Raw genomic sequence first — 18,148 nt, forward strand, 5'->3', positions numbered from 1 at the left:
CCAACCCACAGGAAAGATAGCCCTGCTCTCAGAGAGCACTTACTGCTTGGCCTCAGATTCTGAAGAGCACACAATCCACGCATACGAGCTATGTTCCAGGACCTGGTCAGTGCAGACAGTGGCCCGTCACCATCGAATGCATAACAGAAACGGTTGCAAACACTTGCGCGACAGCCTGGAGCATGGACCCACTACCCCTGAGTCCCTGCTGCCTCTGTCTCCTGATGGGAACGGCAGGAAAAACATCCAAGGCCAGAAGCTGTCCCTCTGTTGCAGAAGGACACAGGCAGACCCATTGCAGACTGGACTTTCCAGAGGTTTTCCCTTTAGAGTTTGAGTTTTTCTCTCGCCTCAGGTGTTCTTCCTCCTTACGCAGGACCTTGCCAGGTAATTGTCCTTCTAGACACTTCATTATAACCTGCGTCCCCGTCTCTTCAGTAATGAATCACTTTGGCCACTCGCATTTCCGTTACAATGAATACCCTTTTTTCGGTATACAAAGACCCTTGTCTCTGGGTGCCATTCAGAGCCTGTGTCCCAGAAGAATATCCGGACATGTGGAACCTGGGTCCTCCTGTGGCCCTCCCATGTTTCTTTATCTACCAATTTTGCTGTTTTGACTTAGGAGCCATAGAGCTGTCACTCACTCGACCCGTGCCCAGGGATACATTTTCCCACCGGCCTGGGCACTTCGCAGGTGGGGCTCAGCAAAGCAGCTCAACCACTCCTAGAGACAGCCCTTGCACTTACCAGTGTTGGATTTACCTTCCATCTGGGGGCACAGATGGCCCGCAGGACCACAGGTATCATGATTGGGTGCAGGTCACGACCAATAGACTTTAGAAATGAGAAAGTCTAATATTCTGACCATTCTAATCATGCTCACTTGCTGTCCAAGTGCGGTCATTTTACTATCCAGTTTACTCTCCCCACATGTGCCTTGGCACATACACACTGATGATGATTTCAAGAAAAAGAAGACCCTAGGGAAGTGGCTAGGGAGAAAGAAGCAAAGGGGTAGAGACAGCTCTGCCATGGGGCACCCGCATCCATTTGCTTGGCTGCATGCTCAATGGCCCAAACATGGACAAGGAATGCCCGAAATGAGTAGGTGCCTGCTGGACCCATGGGCCATCCTTGGCGCAGCCTCCAGAAGAAAGGATGAGGGTGCTCTGGGGTAACCTCGAATTATGATGAGCTAAGTCCCCTTAGTTAGACAACAGCTACAGAACAAATGCTTTCAGTGTTCTCCTGTAGAGTGTTGGGATTCTCCAGAGTTGCATCTAATCATAATCGGTCAACTGGCCTTGACTCTCCCTCAACGACTTATATCTCCGTCACCCTACCAGAGCCTCTCGCGTTTTCCAGCGTCTGGAAAAGGCAAGAAGTAACGTAAAGTGGGAAGTTGTTACACTCTCTGAATGATACTCAGGGCAAGATCTATTTATTTTAAAACAGGGCAACCTGAATGATATGTGAACAGACGAGGCAACGCTGTGCTGTTACCAACCTCTGCATTTCTTGCAGGCATATGGCACGCTGGCCAACACCGCGACTCAGTACATCCTTCTTATAGGTGAATCCTGGCTTTCATCAACACAACCCACCATAACTAATCATTTGCTGTGAGGGTACACATGTGAGAGGCCTTTAGTGCTCCAAACAGGGGCTGGGAGAAGTGAACTGGTAAGGAGGCAAACACCAGGTGCTGCCCCAATGGGCTCCAGCCTAGGTGCCAGTCCCTGCCTTCTACCACAGTCCTTGCAAGGGCGGCTGTGGACCTAGTCCTTGCAGCCAGAACTCTCACTCTGGCTATTGTGGAGTATGCTGAAGGAGGACAGCAATGCACAGGCCAATGCCAAGGTTGCCACACCATGAGCACCGAATGGCTTTGCTGGACCACTGAGGTTGCTCGGGCACTGCCTTGACGCACAGGGCTGTTCATGCCTTGGCACCTGTCCCAGGAACCTCCTTGTGCTGGGGACTTGCCCCCACCACCTATGCCCCCTGGGTCCCACTGGCCCCTCTGTGCCCCAGAAGGAAGGTAAATCCAAGTCTGAATCAGTGCAAGTACAGCCATTAGCAGGGTCTGGCTTGCCTTGCTTGGGGACCATGTCCAACACGCATAGGGTGGTGTGAAAATCAATCCCTGGGTGTGGGTTTCGTGAGTCACAGCTCCAATGGCTCCTAAATCTACACGGGGACATAGTTAGACATAGAGCCTTGGGAACGGAGTGGCCATAACCAGGGCCTCATTTTTCAATATTTCAATAGGAATGGGGTCAATCTGGAAAGGGGCTGTGTAGCTTCGTGTTCCCTCCGCACAGTGGGTGGCTAGCCCCCTTTCCATCCTCTGGACCAGAAAAATTGCCAATGTTCTAATCTGGGCCTTTCCAATGGCCTAGGCCCCTGAATGACTGCATGGTTTTGACAGCAACTTGCCAGGGACCCTGTGACCTCACCTAGACACGGTCACAAAAATGGGACTAGGATACCCAGCTGAACACCAGGGACCAGCCTCTGAAAACATGGAAGATGGAATGCACCCAACAAGGAACTACTTTGAAACTAGAGCAAAGTGGTGAAAATAGATTCACGGAGGGCCAGAGGTCTTAAGTAGGAATCAGAAAGGGCTGTGGTGGTAATGCAGTGACTACAGCAAAAGGCTAGCAAGCTGGCTGTCTCAGGGATAAGCAACACCTGTGGGCTTTGGTGAAGGGGTCCTTTACTGGCTATACCCGGGAGCTCTGTGAACAAGGGGCCTGCGTTCCTCCTATAGAAAGAGAGGGAATTCCCTGGACCTGGGTCTGTTTCTTGCCCTTTCCTTCAGAGGACAGTGGCAGCAGTGATTCCGCTTTGGCTGTTTGGGGACCCAGGCTGATGATCAACTGGTTAGAACCTTGCCTGGCTCCAACATTTACTACAACGTCCCTTTGCGCACCATCCAGGGGCTTAGGCAGAGTGCACATGCATGAGCCATCTACTCAGTAGGAGGAAGGCACCTCTGGTAGCCAGGGGAGGGTGACCAGCTGGCTACCCATCCCTGATATGACTCTAGCTGACTAAGCACCAAGCCCCCGGGGACAGACGGGCTACCGTCTGGGATACCAGACACTGATCGTGGTCAATTGGCGCAGGAACTCACTGACAACCCCACACCAATTTTTGGACCTGGACTGTGTACCTGACACAGACCCATGGATCCTGCAAAAATGTGGTTAAGAGTACATTTCTGAGGCTCTGGCTCAGAATGGCGCCCAGACAGATAATAGTTTGAACACAAGAGCAATACCATGCAAGTTGACACCCCGAGGACCAAAGCTTTTCATTACAGAAGGGAATGGGTAGGGTGAGAATTCAGGGCCTCCTGCTATCGCCTGGCAGGCTGACTGTGTGGGCAGGAAGAAACCCGTGAGGGTGTGGTGAAAGGAAACCTCCACTGGCTACACCTGAGCATGCAGTTCTGCAGGAGGTGTGTTTTCTTCCTTCAGAAAGAGAGGCAGAAAGGGATTTGCTGGTTTGTCTTGTCCTTCCCATCAGGAAAGAGATGCAACATTGATGCAGAGGCAAGTGGTTCTGCTGCTAGATGTTTGGCACGTGTTTGGAACCTGGACCTGATGCAGTGGTCCTTGAAGGAGCCCCTTCTGTGCTGCCCAGGTCCAGAAGCTTAGTGTGCCTAGGGGAACCGTCTGCGAGTCGAAATGAAGGGAGGTCCACCCTTCACTGCCCTTACCCAGAGCTGGCCAAGCACCAAGCACTCAGGGAGAGACAAGAGGGACATCCTTCCTTACACTGGAAGTTACTGTTTGCTCTCCCATAGCACAGGACCAGAGCGAGAGCTTAGCGCCAACCTTTGGGCTCGCCTTGGGTGAAGGCAGTGAAAGCCCAGGGATCCCGCAATGTGTCCCAAGGCTTGGAAAATAACACATTGGTGGCAATGGCTCCAAGGGAGACCAAGGCTCTACATTACAGATGCTCTACATGCACCAGAGCCAGGTTCCAAACACTTGAAGTTCCACAGGCAGACCTTCAATCACTGAAGGAATACTGTATAGTCCATCTCTACTTGATGGACAGGGCAGGAGGAAAGGCAATTTCCAGAAGAATTCCAGGCTTACCAACCTTCTAGAGAAACACTGCTTGCAGTTGGGGCATCAGGTTTAGTCAGGGGACATTTGTCTGGGTGCAACTCGTTGGAGTGTCTTACATTTGAGGTTATGCTCGTCGTTTTATCCTTTGCTTTTTCCTTGTCCACTGGGAAAGAAAGATCGTTGGGCCTCTGTGTATCTACGTCCATTTCTGGTCTTTTCTCAAAGTACATTTCAGCTGGTAGGCATGTGGGGCCAGATTTTAGGACCAATTCTTTCTCATTTTAGGTGAGGGTTTGGGTCAAGTTCTCTGGACTCTCGGATACTTTGGGCTACGAGGCCTCTCATCGCGTGTGTTTGAGAACCATGCGAACATCAGGAAACGTAGCGCAGTGGAGGGGCCCAGCACAGAATGTAGGCCTGTATGGGGGCCCAGAGGAGTTAGAAAACCAGTCTTACTTCTGCAACAAGGAAACTGTGAGCCATACGGTACTTTTTCAGTTGTATCCCGTTCTCATTTGAATTCCAGAAGGAGATTTCCTCTGGACTGGGCTTCCAAGTAAAAACAGGGGTTTTATTCCCCCTTCCCCACTGCAGAGGTGCTTCCTATTCTGAGGACAGCCAGCTTCACATAGATTCTACTAGTCACTCTATTCTTTGCTTGCTCTCGTTCTCGTAGTTCAGGAGGAACTTTGGCATTCCATGTGTCCATTCCCATTCTGTCACTGGTTTGCTTTCCTTTGTGAATCCTGATTTCAAACACTTTTCATTTTTGAGTGGGAATGAGAGAGAGAGAGAGACAGAGAGAGAGAGACAGAGAGAGAGAGAGAGAGCTAGCAGGTGTGGGGTAGGGACAGAAAGAGGGAGGCACCCGACCCAAAGCAGGCTCCATGCTGTGAGCACAAAGCCTGATGCGGGGCATGGCCTCACAAGGATGAAATCATGACCTGAGCTGAAATCACGGCTCAGCCTCTTAACCAAATGAACCATCCATGTGCCCATCCCTTGTGGTTCATCTATTTATATCCTGGTTTCCACTAGGCACAATGGGCCTGTCAATAACTCCGTGGAAAACCAGGGATTGGTGGAAAGTTCCCATGTTGCTCCAATGCTGTCTGAGAGCATTCAGTATCTGCTACACAGAAGGATCCACTGACCTCCCCTGTCCCCCCTACCCCCCTCTCCCGCACAGACACATATTGAAGACAAGTTGGCATGGGAATAGCAGAATTACAACACTGTCTTCTACAGATGCTCGCGTTCTGAAGAGTAGACAGTTCACCCATTGAAGAACCCTTCAGGCCCTGCAGAATGTGCAGGAGGAGCCCATGCAAGCACCAGTACAAAAGATGCACTTTCCAAACACTTGAGGGTCAGCCAAAACCTACAAGCTGCTTACTGTATAGCATGACTGTCTCAGAGGACAGGGCAAAAACGAAAAAAAAAAGGAAAAAAAAAAAGAAGAATCCAATGCCAGAAACTTTCCATCTCCTTTTTAAGGAAAAACGCAGCAGGTCTCCATTGTTGTAGCCCCCCACAGTGTTCTTACTGCTGAGACAACCATCTTGCCAGGAGAATCTGCTACTGGCTTCATTTTTTTTTTTTTTTTTTTTTTTTGCTATATGCCATTCTCTTTGTGTCATAAATAACTTTGGCCTTCTGTGTATTCTCCCCACCCTGGTGCTCTTGTCCAAGCTCAGTGGTCCCTGTTGTGCATTCAGGCACACTGTCCCAGAACCATTTCCTCTACGTTTATCTAGGGATTCTGGCCCCGTTCTTGGCACTCTGCGATATGCTGGGCCACGGGATATGCTGAAAATTTGCCTTTCAGGAGGCAAAAGGGAAAATGCACTATTGGGGCCTCATCAAATTAACACGCTTCTGCACAGTCAAGGAAACAGTCCTCAATACTAAAGGGCGACCGAGAGAATGGGAGAAGCTATGTGCCAACGACATATCAGATAAAGGGTTCGTATCCAAAATCTAGAAAGAACTTATCAAAGTCGACACCCCAAAAACAAACACTCCAGTGAAGAAATGAGCCAAAGACACGCAGAGACACTGCTCCAAAGAAGACGTCCAGATGGCCACCCGACACATGAAAAAAATGCTCAACATCACTCATCATCAGGGAATTACACATCAGAACCACAACGGGATACCACCTTATACCTGCCAGAAAGACCAACATTGACAACGGAGGCAACATCTGAGGTTGGCGAGGCTGTGGAGAAACAGGATCTCTTTGCATTGCTGGTGGGAATGCAAGCGGGGCAGCTACTCTGGACATTACTCAAAAAATTAAAAATGGAACCTCCCTACGACCCAGCAATTGCACTACTAGGTATTTATCCAAGGGAGACAGGAAGGCTGTTTCGGAAGGGCACATGCGCCCCAACGTTTCTAACAGCACTGTCCGCCACAGCCAAAGTATGGAAAGAGCCCAAATGTCCATCGATGGATGAATGGATAAAGAAGGTGTGGTCGATATATACAATGGAGTGTTGCTCAGCAGTCACAGAGAATGTCATCTTGCCTTTTGCAGCTACATTGATAGAACTAGAGGGTTTTGTGGTATGCGAAAGTAGTCAGTCAGAGAAACACAACTATCAAGCGACTTCACTCATCTGAGGCCTTTAAGACACAGAACAGATGAACATAAAGGAAGGGAGGCACAAATAATGTACAAAGAGGGAGGGGGCCAAAACATAAGAGACTCTTAAATATGGAGAACACACAGAGGGTCCGTGGAGGTGTTGTGGGAGGGGGTGTGGGCTAACAGGGTAAAAAGTGTTAAGGAATCTACTCTTTTAATTATTTTTTTTTACAAATTTTGTTTTTGACGTTTATTTATTTTTGAGACAGAGAGAGCCAGAGCATGAACAGGGGAGGGGCAGAGAGAGAGGGAGACACAGAATCTGAAACAGGCTCCAAGCTCTGAGCTGTCAGCCCAGAGTCCGACGCGGGGCTCGAACTCACGGACCGTGAGATCGTGACCTGAGCCAAAGTCGGACACCCAACCGACCAAGCCACTCAGGCGCCCCGAGAAATCTACTCTTGAAATCATTGTTGCACTAGAGGCTAACTAATTTGGATGGAACTCAAAACGTAAAAGAAAAGAAAAGAAAAGAAAAGAAAAGAAAAGAAAAGAAAAGAAAAGAAAAGAAAAAAAATTGCCGTTCAGTACCCTGTTGGCAAAGATAAGCCCAGGGCGTTTCAAGGTGCCCAGCAGGAATGCATATGTGTACACAGGGTCAGAGAGATCAGGAGGGAGCTATCCTTACTTCTGGGACAAGAGGCACATGGAGCTGGACAGTTGCTTCTCAACTTTATCTCATTCTCCGCTGAAATGAAAGCCTTTGGCCATGTGTGTAGCCATTTCAATTCCCTGGCTGTATTCACAATTACGTGTTCGGTCCCAGGCAAGGCCAAGGAGGCCATCGCCCACATAGGGAGTGCCCAGGCATTCCTAATGAGCTCTGACTCTTGTCTGGGCTAAACCAAGAGCAATCAGTTTCTGATATCCCCCAGGAAAGATTGCCTTCCTGGGAGTACTTGGTGTCTGGCTGGCTGAGAAAAGAAATGTTCGTTAGCCAACGTGTCTCCCTCCCTGCATGTTAAGGATGCTTTCACTCTGAAGACCAGTTGGCTCCCCGTAGGCACCAGTCGCGAGGACCTTGTTAGCACTGAAAGACACCATTCAAGAACTACTGCACCACAGGCCAGTTCAAAACACTTGAACACAACACCACGCCCCTGGTAACACTGCTGCCTCTCTCCTTTGATCAAAAGGAAAAGAGTGAACTTCCGAAGCTTTTCTTCTCTTTCCCGAGTAAGAATAAGGTATCTTGCCATGAAGACTCCTACTGCAAACAGTGGAGGTTTCCCTTTGCCCTTGCCCATAGGTGTTTCTCATTCCTGACACAGTCAGCTTGCCAGGAGATTGTAGGAGCCATTTCATCCACAGAATTATCCCATTTGCATCTCTCATAGGAACACTGTGTCTCTATGTACCTATTCTACCATTTTCCTCTCTTTTGTGTGTTTTTATTACTTTTCAGACAGAGGGAGAGACAGAGAGGAAGAGAGAGGAGAGGCAGACAGAGACAGAGAGAGCAGGCAGTGAGGGGTAGAGTGGGACAGATGATCCCAAGATGTCTCCCTGCTCACAGGAGAGAACTGAGGTGGGGGAGGGCTTGCAAACCATAAGATCATGACTTTAGCAATGAAGCAATGTTGAACCAATGAGTCACCCAGGAGCCCCCGTAGCCCCATGTCTTTTAACAGTTTAAAACATTTATTTCACTTTAGAGAGAGTGAGTGAAAGAGAGAGAGAGGGAATTGCAAGCAGAAAAGGGCTGAGAGAAAGACAAAGACTCTGAAGCAGGAGTTCTGGAAGATGGCGGCGTAGGAGGACGATGGGCTCACCGCTCGTCCTGCTGATCACTTAGATTCCACGTACACCTGCCTTAAGAACCCAGAAAACAGCCAGAGGGTTAGCAGAACGGAGTCTCCGGAGCCCAGAGCAGACGAGAGGCCCACGGAAGAGGGTAGGAAGGGCGGCGAGGCGGTGCGTGCTCCAAGGACTGGCGGGAGGGAGCCGGGGCGGAGGGGCGGCTCGCAGGCCAAGCAGAGTCCCTGAGTCTGGCTGGGAAAAGCGGAGGGGCCGGAAGGACTGTGTTCCGACAGCAAGCGCGACTTAGCGTCTGGGAGGTCATAAGTTAACAGCTCTGCTCAGAAAGCGGGAAGGCTGGAGGACAAAGGGAGGGAGAGCTGCTGAGCCCCCGGACGGCAGAGCTCAGCTTGGCGGGGAACAAAGGCGCTCGCCAGCGCCATCTCCCCCACCCATCCCCCAGCCAGAATCCCAAATGGAACCATTTCTTGCCAGGGAACTTGCTCGCTTCTCCGTGCAAACACCCAACTCTGTGCTTCTGCCGAGCCAAACCTCCGGCAGCGGATCTGACTCCCTCCCACTGCCACAGGGCCCCTCCTGAAGTGGATCACCTAAGGAGAAGCGAGCTAAGCCTGCCCCTCCTGCCCCCGTGCACCTTGCCTACCCACCCCAGCTAATACGCCAGATCCCCAGCACCACAAGCCTGGCAGTGCGCAAGTAGCCCAGACGGGCCACGCCACCCCACAGTGAATCCCGCCCCTAGGAGAGGGGAAGACAAGGCACACACCAGTCTGACTGTGGCCCCAGCGGTGGGCTGGGGCAGACATCAGGTCGGACTGCGGCCCCGACCACCAACTCCAGTTACACACCACAGCAAGGGGGAAGTGCCCTGCGGGTCCTCACCACTCCAGGGACTATCCAAAATGACCAAACGGAAGAATTCCCCTCAGAAGGATCTCCAGGAAATAACAACAGCTAATGAACTGATCAAAAAGGATTTAAATAATATAACAGAAAGTGAATTTAGAATACTAGTCATAAAATTAATCGCTGGGCTTGAAAACAGTATACAGGACAGCAGAGAATCTCTTGCCACAGAGATCAAGGGACTAAGGAACAGTCACGAGGAGCTGAAAAACGCTTTAAACGAAATGCAAAACAAAATGGAAACCATGACGGCTCGGATTGAAAAGGCAGTGGAGAGAATAGGTGAACTAGAAGGTAATGTGATGGAGAAAGAGGAAGCTGAAAGAAAGAGAGATTAAAAAAATCCAGGAGTATGAGGGGAAAATTAGAGAACTAAGTGATACACTAAAAAGAAATAATATACGCATAATTGGTATCCCAGAGGAGGAAGAGAGAGGGAAAGGTGCTGAAGGGGTACTTGAAGAAATTATAGCTGAGAACTTCTCTAAACTGGGGAAGGAAAAAGGCATTGAAATCCAAGAGGCACAGAGAACTCCCTTCAGACGTAACTTGAATCGATCTTCTGCACGACATATCATAGTGAAACTGGCAAAATACAAGGATAAAGAGAAAATTCTGAAAGCAGCAAGGGATAAACGTGCCCTCACATATAAAGGGAGACCTATCAGACTCGTGACTGATCTCTCCTTTGAAACTTGGCAGGCCAGAAAGGCTTGGCACGATATCTTCAGTGTGCTAAACAGAAAAAATATGCAGCCGAGAATCCTTTATCCAGCAAGTCTGGCATTTAGAATAGAAGGAGAGATAAAGGTCTTCCCAAACAAAAACTGAAGGAATTTGTCACCAGGAAACCAGCCCTACAAGAGATCCTAAGGGGGATCCTGTGAGACAAAGTACCAGAGACATCACTACAAGCATAAAACATACAGACATCACAATGACTCTAAACCCGTATCTTTCTAGAATAACACTGAATGTAAATGGATTAAATGCGCCAGCCAAAAGACATAGGGTATCAGAATGGATAAAAAAACAAGACCCATCTATTTGCGGTCTACAAGAGACTCATTTTAGATCTGAGGACACCTTTAGATTGAGAGTGAGGGGATGGAGAACTATTTATCATGCTACTGGAAGCCACAAGAAAGCTGGAGTAGCCATACTTATATCAGACAAACTAGACTTTCAATTAAAAGCTGTAACAAGAGATGAAGAAGGGCATTATATAATAATTACAGGGTCTATCCATCAGGAAGAGATAACAATTATAAATGTCTATGCGCCACATACCGGAGCCCCCAGATATATAAAACAATTACTCAGAAACATAAGCAACCTTATTGATAAGAATGTGGTCATTGCAGGGGACTTTAACACCCCACTTACAGAAAAGGATAGATCATCTAGACACACAGTCAATAAAGAAACAAGGGCCCTGAAGGATACATTCGATCAGATGGACTTGACAGATATATTTAGAACTCTGCATCCCAAAGCAACAGAATATACTTTCTTCTCGAGTGCACATGGAACATTCTCCAAGATAGATCATTTACTGGGTCACAAAACAGCCCTTCAGAAGTTTACAAGAACTGAAATTATACCATGCATACTTTCAGACCACAATGCTATGAAGCTTGAAATCAACCACAGGAAAAAGTCTGGAAAATCTCCAAAAGCATGGAGGTGAAAGAACACCCTACTGACGAAGGAGTGTGTCAACCAGGCAATTAGAGGAGAAATTAACAAATATATGGAAACAAACGAAAATGAAAATACAACTATCCAAACGCTTTGGGATGCAGTGAAGGCAGTCCTGAGAGGAAAATACATTGCAATCCAGGCCTATCTCAAGAAACAAGAAAACTCCCAAATACAAAATCTAACAGCACACCTAAAGGAAATAGGAGCAGAACAGCAAAGGCAGCCTAAACCCAGCAGAAGAATATAAATCATAAAGATCAGAGCAGAAATAAACAATATAGAATCTAAAAAACCTGTAGAGCAGATCAACGAAACCAAGAGTTGGTTTTTTTTAAAAAATAAACAAAATTGACAAACCTCTAGCCAGGCTTCTCAAAAAGAAAACGGAGATGACCCAAATAGATAACATCATGAATGAAAATGGAATTATTGCAACCAATCCCTCAGAGATACAAACAATTATCAGGGAATACTATGAAAAATTATATGCCAACAAATTGGACAACCTGGAAGAAATGGACAAATTCCTAAACACCCACACTCTTCCAAAACTCAATCAGGAGGAAATAGACAGCTTGAACAGACCCATAACCAGCGAAGAAATTGAACCGGTTATCACAAATCTCCCAACAGATAAGAGTCGAGGACCAGATGGCTTCCCAGGGGAGTTCTACCAGACGTTTAAAGCAGAGATAATACCTATCCTTCTCAAGCTATTCCAAGAAATAGAAAGGGAAGGAAAACTTCCAGACTCATTCTATGAAGCCAGTATTACTTTGATTCCTAAACCAGACAGAGACCGAGTAAAAAAAGAGAACTACAGGCCAATATCTCTGATGAATATGGATGCAAAAATTCTCAATAAGATACTAGCAAATCGAATTCAACAGCATATAAAAAGAATTATTCACTATGATCAAGTGGGATTCATTCCTGGCATGCAGGGCTGGTTCAACATTCGCAAATCGATCAACGTGATACATCACATTAACAACAAAAAAAGAGAAGAACCATATGATCCTGTCAATCGATGCAGAAAAGGCCTTTGAGAAAATCCAGCACACTTTCTTAATAAAAACCCTGGAGAAAGTCTGGATAGAAGGAACATACTTAAAGATCATAAAAGCCATTTATGAAAAGCCCACAGCTAACATCATCCTCAACGGGGAAAAACTGAGAGCTTTTTCCCTGAGATCAGGAACACGACAGAGATGCCCACTCTCACCGCTGTTGTTTAACGTAGTGCTGGAAGTTCTAGCATCAGCAATCAGACAACAAAAGGAAATCAAAGCCATCAAAATTGGCAAAGATGAAGTCAAGCTTTCGCTTTTTGCAGATGACATGATATTATACATGGAAAATCCGATAGACTCCACCAAAAGTCTGCTAGAACTGATACATGAATTCAGCAAAGTTGCAGGATACAAAATCACTGTACAGAAATCAGTTGCATTCTTATACACTAACAATGAAGCAACAGAAAGACAAATAAAGAAACGGATCCCATTCACAATTGCACCAAGAAGCATAAAATACCTAGGGATAAATCTAACCAAAGATGTAAAAGATCTGTATGCTGAAAACTATAGAAAGCTTATGCAGGTAATTGAAGAAGATAGAAAGAAATGGAAAGACATTCCCTGCTCATGGATTGGAAGAATAAATATTGTCAAAATGTCAATACTACCCAAAGCTATCTACACATTCAATGCAATCCCAATCAAAATTGCACCAGCATTCTTCTCGAAACTAGAACAAGAAATCCTAAAATTCATATGGAACCACAAAAGGCCCCAAAGAGCCAAAGTAATTTTGAAGAAGAAGACCAAAGCAGGAGGCATCACAATCCCAGACTTTAGCCTCTACTACAAAGCTGAAATCATCAAGACAGCATGGTGTTGGCATAAACACAGACACATAGACCAATGGAATAGAATAGAAAGCCCAGAACTAGACCCACAAACGTATGGCTAACTCATCTTTGACAAAGCAGGAAAGAACATCCAATGGAAAAAAGACAGTCTCTTTAACAAATGGTGCTTGGAGAACTGGACAGCAACATGCAGAAGGTTGAAACTAGACCACTTTTTCACACCATTCACAAAAATAAACTCAAAATGGATAAAGAACCTGAATGTGAGACAGGAAACCATCAAAACCTTAGAGGAGAAAGCAGGAAAAGACCTCTCTGACCTCAGCCGTAGCAATCTCTTACTCGGCACATCCCCAAAGGCAAGGGAATTAAAAGCAAAAGTGAATTACTGGGACCTTATGAAGATAAAAAGCTTCTGCACAGGAAAGGAAACAACCAACAAAACTACAAGGCAACCAAAGGAATGGGAAAAGATATTTGCAAATGACACATCGGACAAAGGGCTAGTATCCAAAATGTATAAAGAGCTCATCAAACTCCACACCCGAAAAACAAATAACCCAGTGAAGGAATGGGCAGAAAACATAAATAGACACTTCTCTAAAGAAGACATCCGGATGGCCAACAGGCACATGCAAAGATGTTCAACGTCGCTCCTTATCAGGGAAATACAAAGCAAAACCACACTCAGATACCACCTCACGCCAGTCAGAGAGGCCAAAATGAAGAAATCAGGAGACTATACATGCTGGAGAGGATGTGGAGAGACGGGAACCCTCTTGCACTGTTGGTGGGAATGCAAATTGGTGCAGCCGCTCTGGAAAGCAGTGTGGAGGTTCCTCAGAAAATTAAAAATAGACCTGCCCTATGACCCAGCAATAGCACTGCTAGGAATTTATCCAAGGGATACAGGAGTACTGATGCATAGGGGCACTTGTACCCCAATGTTTATAGCAGCACTCTCAACAATCGCCAAATTATGGAAAGAGCCTAAATGTCCATCAACTGATGAATGGATAAAGAAATTGTGGTTTATATACACAATGGAATACTACGTGGCAATGAGAAAGAATGAAATATGGCCTTTTGTAGCAACGTGGATGGAACTGGAGAGTGTGATGCTAAGTGAAATAAGCCATACAGAGAAAGACAGATACCATATGGTTTCACTCTTATGTGGATCCTGAGAAACGTAGCAGAAACCCATGGGGGAGGGGAAGGGAAAAAAAAAAGAGGTTAGAGTGGGAGAGAGCCAAAGCATAAGAGACTGTTAAAAACTGAGAACAAACAGAGGGTTGATGGGGGTGGGAGGGAGGGCAGGGTGGTTGATGGGTATTGAGGAGGGCACCTTTTGGGATGAGCACTGGGTGTTGTATGGAAACCAGTTTGACAGTAAAATTCATATATTAAAAAATAAAAAAATAAACACACACACACACACACACACACACACACACACACACACACACACAAAAAGACTCTGAAGCAGGCTCCAGGCTTCGAGCTCTCAGCACGAAGCCCGACTAGGGACCCGAACTCGAGAACTGGGAGACCATGACCTGAGCAGAAGCCAAGAGTTGAGGTTTAGGGGAATGAGTCATCCACGTGCCCCCTTTTACCCTTTCTAAAATGAGAATCTTCCAAGGGCACATCAGGGACCATGGTTCAGAGCAATTCCCTCTGATTTTAATTGGGGATTCTGGATGTGTTCTTGTGACAGCACAATAAGTTGGGCCCTAGGAGCCTTGCAACATGCCTTCCAGATCTAAATTGACAACAAGAGATGTAGGTCAGGGGAAGGTACCCAACAGAGGATATTTGTGTGTAGTTAGGGCCAAAGGGTGTGGGAAGGCAGTTGACCTCACGTCTGGGACAAGCGCAAATGACGCGACACATTTCCCTCTCAGCCTTCTCCCATTCTCATCTGAAAGGAAACTTTCGTTGTCCTTAGAGCCATTCCCATGCCAATGCTATGTGCTAACTAGGACTTGGTTTGCAGCCCGGGTGAGCCAGTGAGGCTGTCAGTCACACAGTGAGCTCCCAGGCATGCATGGTGAGTTCTCACGCTGCTTCCGTGCCCACCAAGGGAAATTATTTTCTGACAACCCACAGGAAAGATAGCCCTGCTCTCAGAGAGTACTTACTGCTTGGCCTCAGATTCTGAAGAACACACAATCCACGCATACGAGCTATGTTCCAGGACCTGGTCAGTGCAGACAGTGGCCCTTCACCATCGAACGCATAACAGAAATGGTTGCAAACACTTGAGCGACAGCCTGGAGCATGGACCCACTACCCCTGAATCCCTGCTGCCTCTGTCTCCTGATGGGAACGGCAGGAAAAACAGCCAAGGCCAGAAGCTGTCCCTCTGTTGCAGAAGGACACAGGCAGACCCATTGCAGACTGGACTTTCCAGAGGTTTTCCCTTTAGAGTTTTAGTGTTTCTCTCGCCTCAGGTGTTCTTCCTCCTTACGCAGGACCTTGCCAGGAAATTGTCATTCTAGACACTTCATTCTCACCTGCGTCCCCGTATCTTCAGTAATGAATCACTTTGGCCATTCACATTTCGGTTTCAATGAGTCCCGTTTTTTCGGTATCCAAAGACCCTTGTCTCTGGGTGCCATTCAGAGCCTTTTTCCCAGAGAAATATCCGGACATGTGGAACCTGGGTCCTCGTGTGGCCCTCCCATGTTTCTTTACCAATTTCCCTGTTTTGACTTAGGAGCCATAGAGCTGTCACTCACTCGACCCGTGCCCAGGGATACATTTTCACACCGGCCTGGGCACGTCGCAGGTGGGGCCCAGCAAAGCAGCTCAACCACTCCTTGAGACAGCACTTGCACTTACCCGTCTTGGATTTACCTTCCATGTGGGGCACAGATGGCCCGCAGGACCACAGGTATCATGATTGGGTGCAGGTCACGACCAATAGAGTTTAGAAAGGAGAAAGTCTCATATTCTGAGCATTCTAATCATGCTCACTTGCTGTCCAAGTGCGGTCATTTTACTATCCACTTTACTTTCCCCACATGTGCCTTGGCACATACACTCTGATGATGTCTTCAAGAAAAAGTAGACCCTAGGGAAGTGACGATGGAGAAAGAAGCAACGGGGTAGAGACAGCTCTGCCATGGGGCACCCGCATCCATTTGCTTGGCTGCATGCTCAAAGGCCCAAACATGGGCAAGGAATGCCTGAAATGAGTAGGTGCCTGCTGGACCCATGGGCCATCCTTGGCGCAGCCTCGAGAAGAAAGGACGAGAGTGCTCTGGGGGCACCTCGAGTTATGATGAGCTAAGTCCCCTTAGTTAGACAACAGCTACAGAACAAATGTTTTCAGCGTTCTCCTGTAGAGTGTTGGGATTCTCCAGAGTTCCACCTAATCATAATGGGTCCACTGGCCTTGATTCTCCATCAACGACTTATATCTCCGTCACCCTACTAGAGCCTCTCGCGTTTTCCAGCCTCTGGAAAAGGCAAGAAGTAACGTAAAATGGGAAGTTGTTACACTCTCTGAATGATACTCAGGACAAGATCTATTCATTTTAAAACAGGTCAACCTGAATGATATGTGAACAGACGAGGCAACGCTGTGCTGTTACCAACCTCTGCATTTCTTGCAGGCATATGGCACGCTGGCCAACACCGCGACTCAGTACATCCTTCTTATAGGTGAATCCTGGCTTTCATCAACACAACCCACCATAACTATCCATTTGCTGTGAGGGTACACATGTGAGAGGCCTTTAGTGCTCCAAACAGGGGCTGTGAGAAGTGAACTGGTAAGGAGGCAAACACCAGGTGCTGCCCCAATGGGCTCCAGCCTAGGTGCCAGTCCCTGCCTTCTACCACAGTCCTTGCAAGGGCGGCTGTGGATCTAGTCCTTGCAGCCAGAACTCTCACTCTGGCTATTGTGGAGTATGCTGAAGGAGGACAGCAATGCACAGGCCAATGCCAAGGTTGCCACACCATGAGCACCGAATGGCTTTGCTGGACCACTGAGGTTGCTCGGGCCCTGCCTTGACGCACAGGGCTGTTCATGCCTTGGCACCTGTCCCAGGAACCTCCTTGTGCTGGGGACCTGCACCCACCACCTATGCCCCCTGGGTCCCACTGGCCCCTCTGTGCCCCAGAAGGAAGGTAAACCCAAGTCTGAGTCAGTGCAAGTACAGCCATTAGCAGGGGCTGGCTTGCCTTGCTTGGGGACCCTGTCCAACACGCATAGGGTGGTGTGAAAACAAATCCCTGGGTGTGGGTTTAGTGAGTCTCAGTTCCAATGGCTCCTAAATCTACACGGGGACATAGTTAGACATAAAGCCTTGGGAAGGGAGTGGCCATAACCAGGGCCTCATTTTTCAATATTTCAATAGGAATGGGGTCAATCTGGAAAGGGGCTGTGTAGCTTCGTGTTCCCTCCACACAGTAGGTGGCCAGCCCCCTTTCCATCCTCTGGACCAGAAAAATTGCCAATGTTCTAATCTGGGCCTTTCCAATGGCCTAGGCCCCTGAATGACTGCATGGTTTTGACAGCAACTTGCCAGGGACCCTGTGACCTCACCTAGACACGGTCACAAAAATGGGACTAGGATACCCAGCTGAACACCAGGGACCAGCCTCTGAAAACATGGAAGATGGAATGCACCCAGCGAGGAACTACTTTGAAAGTAGAGCAAAGTGGTGAAAATAGATTCACGGAGGCCCAGAGGTCTTAAGTAGGAATCAGAAAGGGCTGTGGTGGTAATGCAGTGACTACAGCAAAAGGCTAGCAAGCTGGCTGTCTCAGGGATAAGCAACACCTGTGGGCTTTGGTGAAGGGGCCCTTTACTGGCTATTCCCGGGAGCTCTGTGAACAAGGGGCCTGCCTTCCTCCTTTAGAAAGAGAGGGAATTCCCTGGACCTGGGTCTGTTTCTTGCCCTTTCCTTCAGAGGACAGTGGCAGCAGTGATTCCGCTGTGGCTGTTTGGGGCCGCAGGCTGATGATCAACTGGTTAGAACCTGGCCTGGCTCCAACATTTACTACAACGTCCCTTTTGGCACCATCCAGGGGCTTAGGCAGAGTGCACATGCATGAGCCATCTACTCAACAGGAGGAAGGCACCTCTGGTAGCCAGGGGAGGGTGACCAGCTGGCTACCCATCCCTCCCATGACTCTAGCTGACTAAA

This window comes from Neofelis nebulosa, chromosome 16 (genome assembly GCF_028018385.1).
Source record: "Neofelis nebulosa isolate mNeoNeb1 chromosome 16, mNeoNeb1.pri, whole genome shotgun sequence".
NCBI lineage: Eukaryota > Metazoa > Chordata > Mammalia > Carnivora > Felidae > Neofelis > Neofelis nebulosa.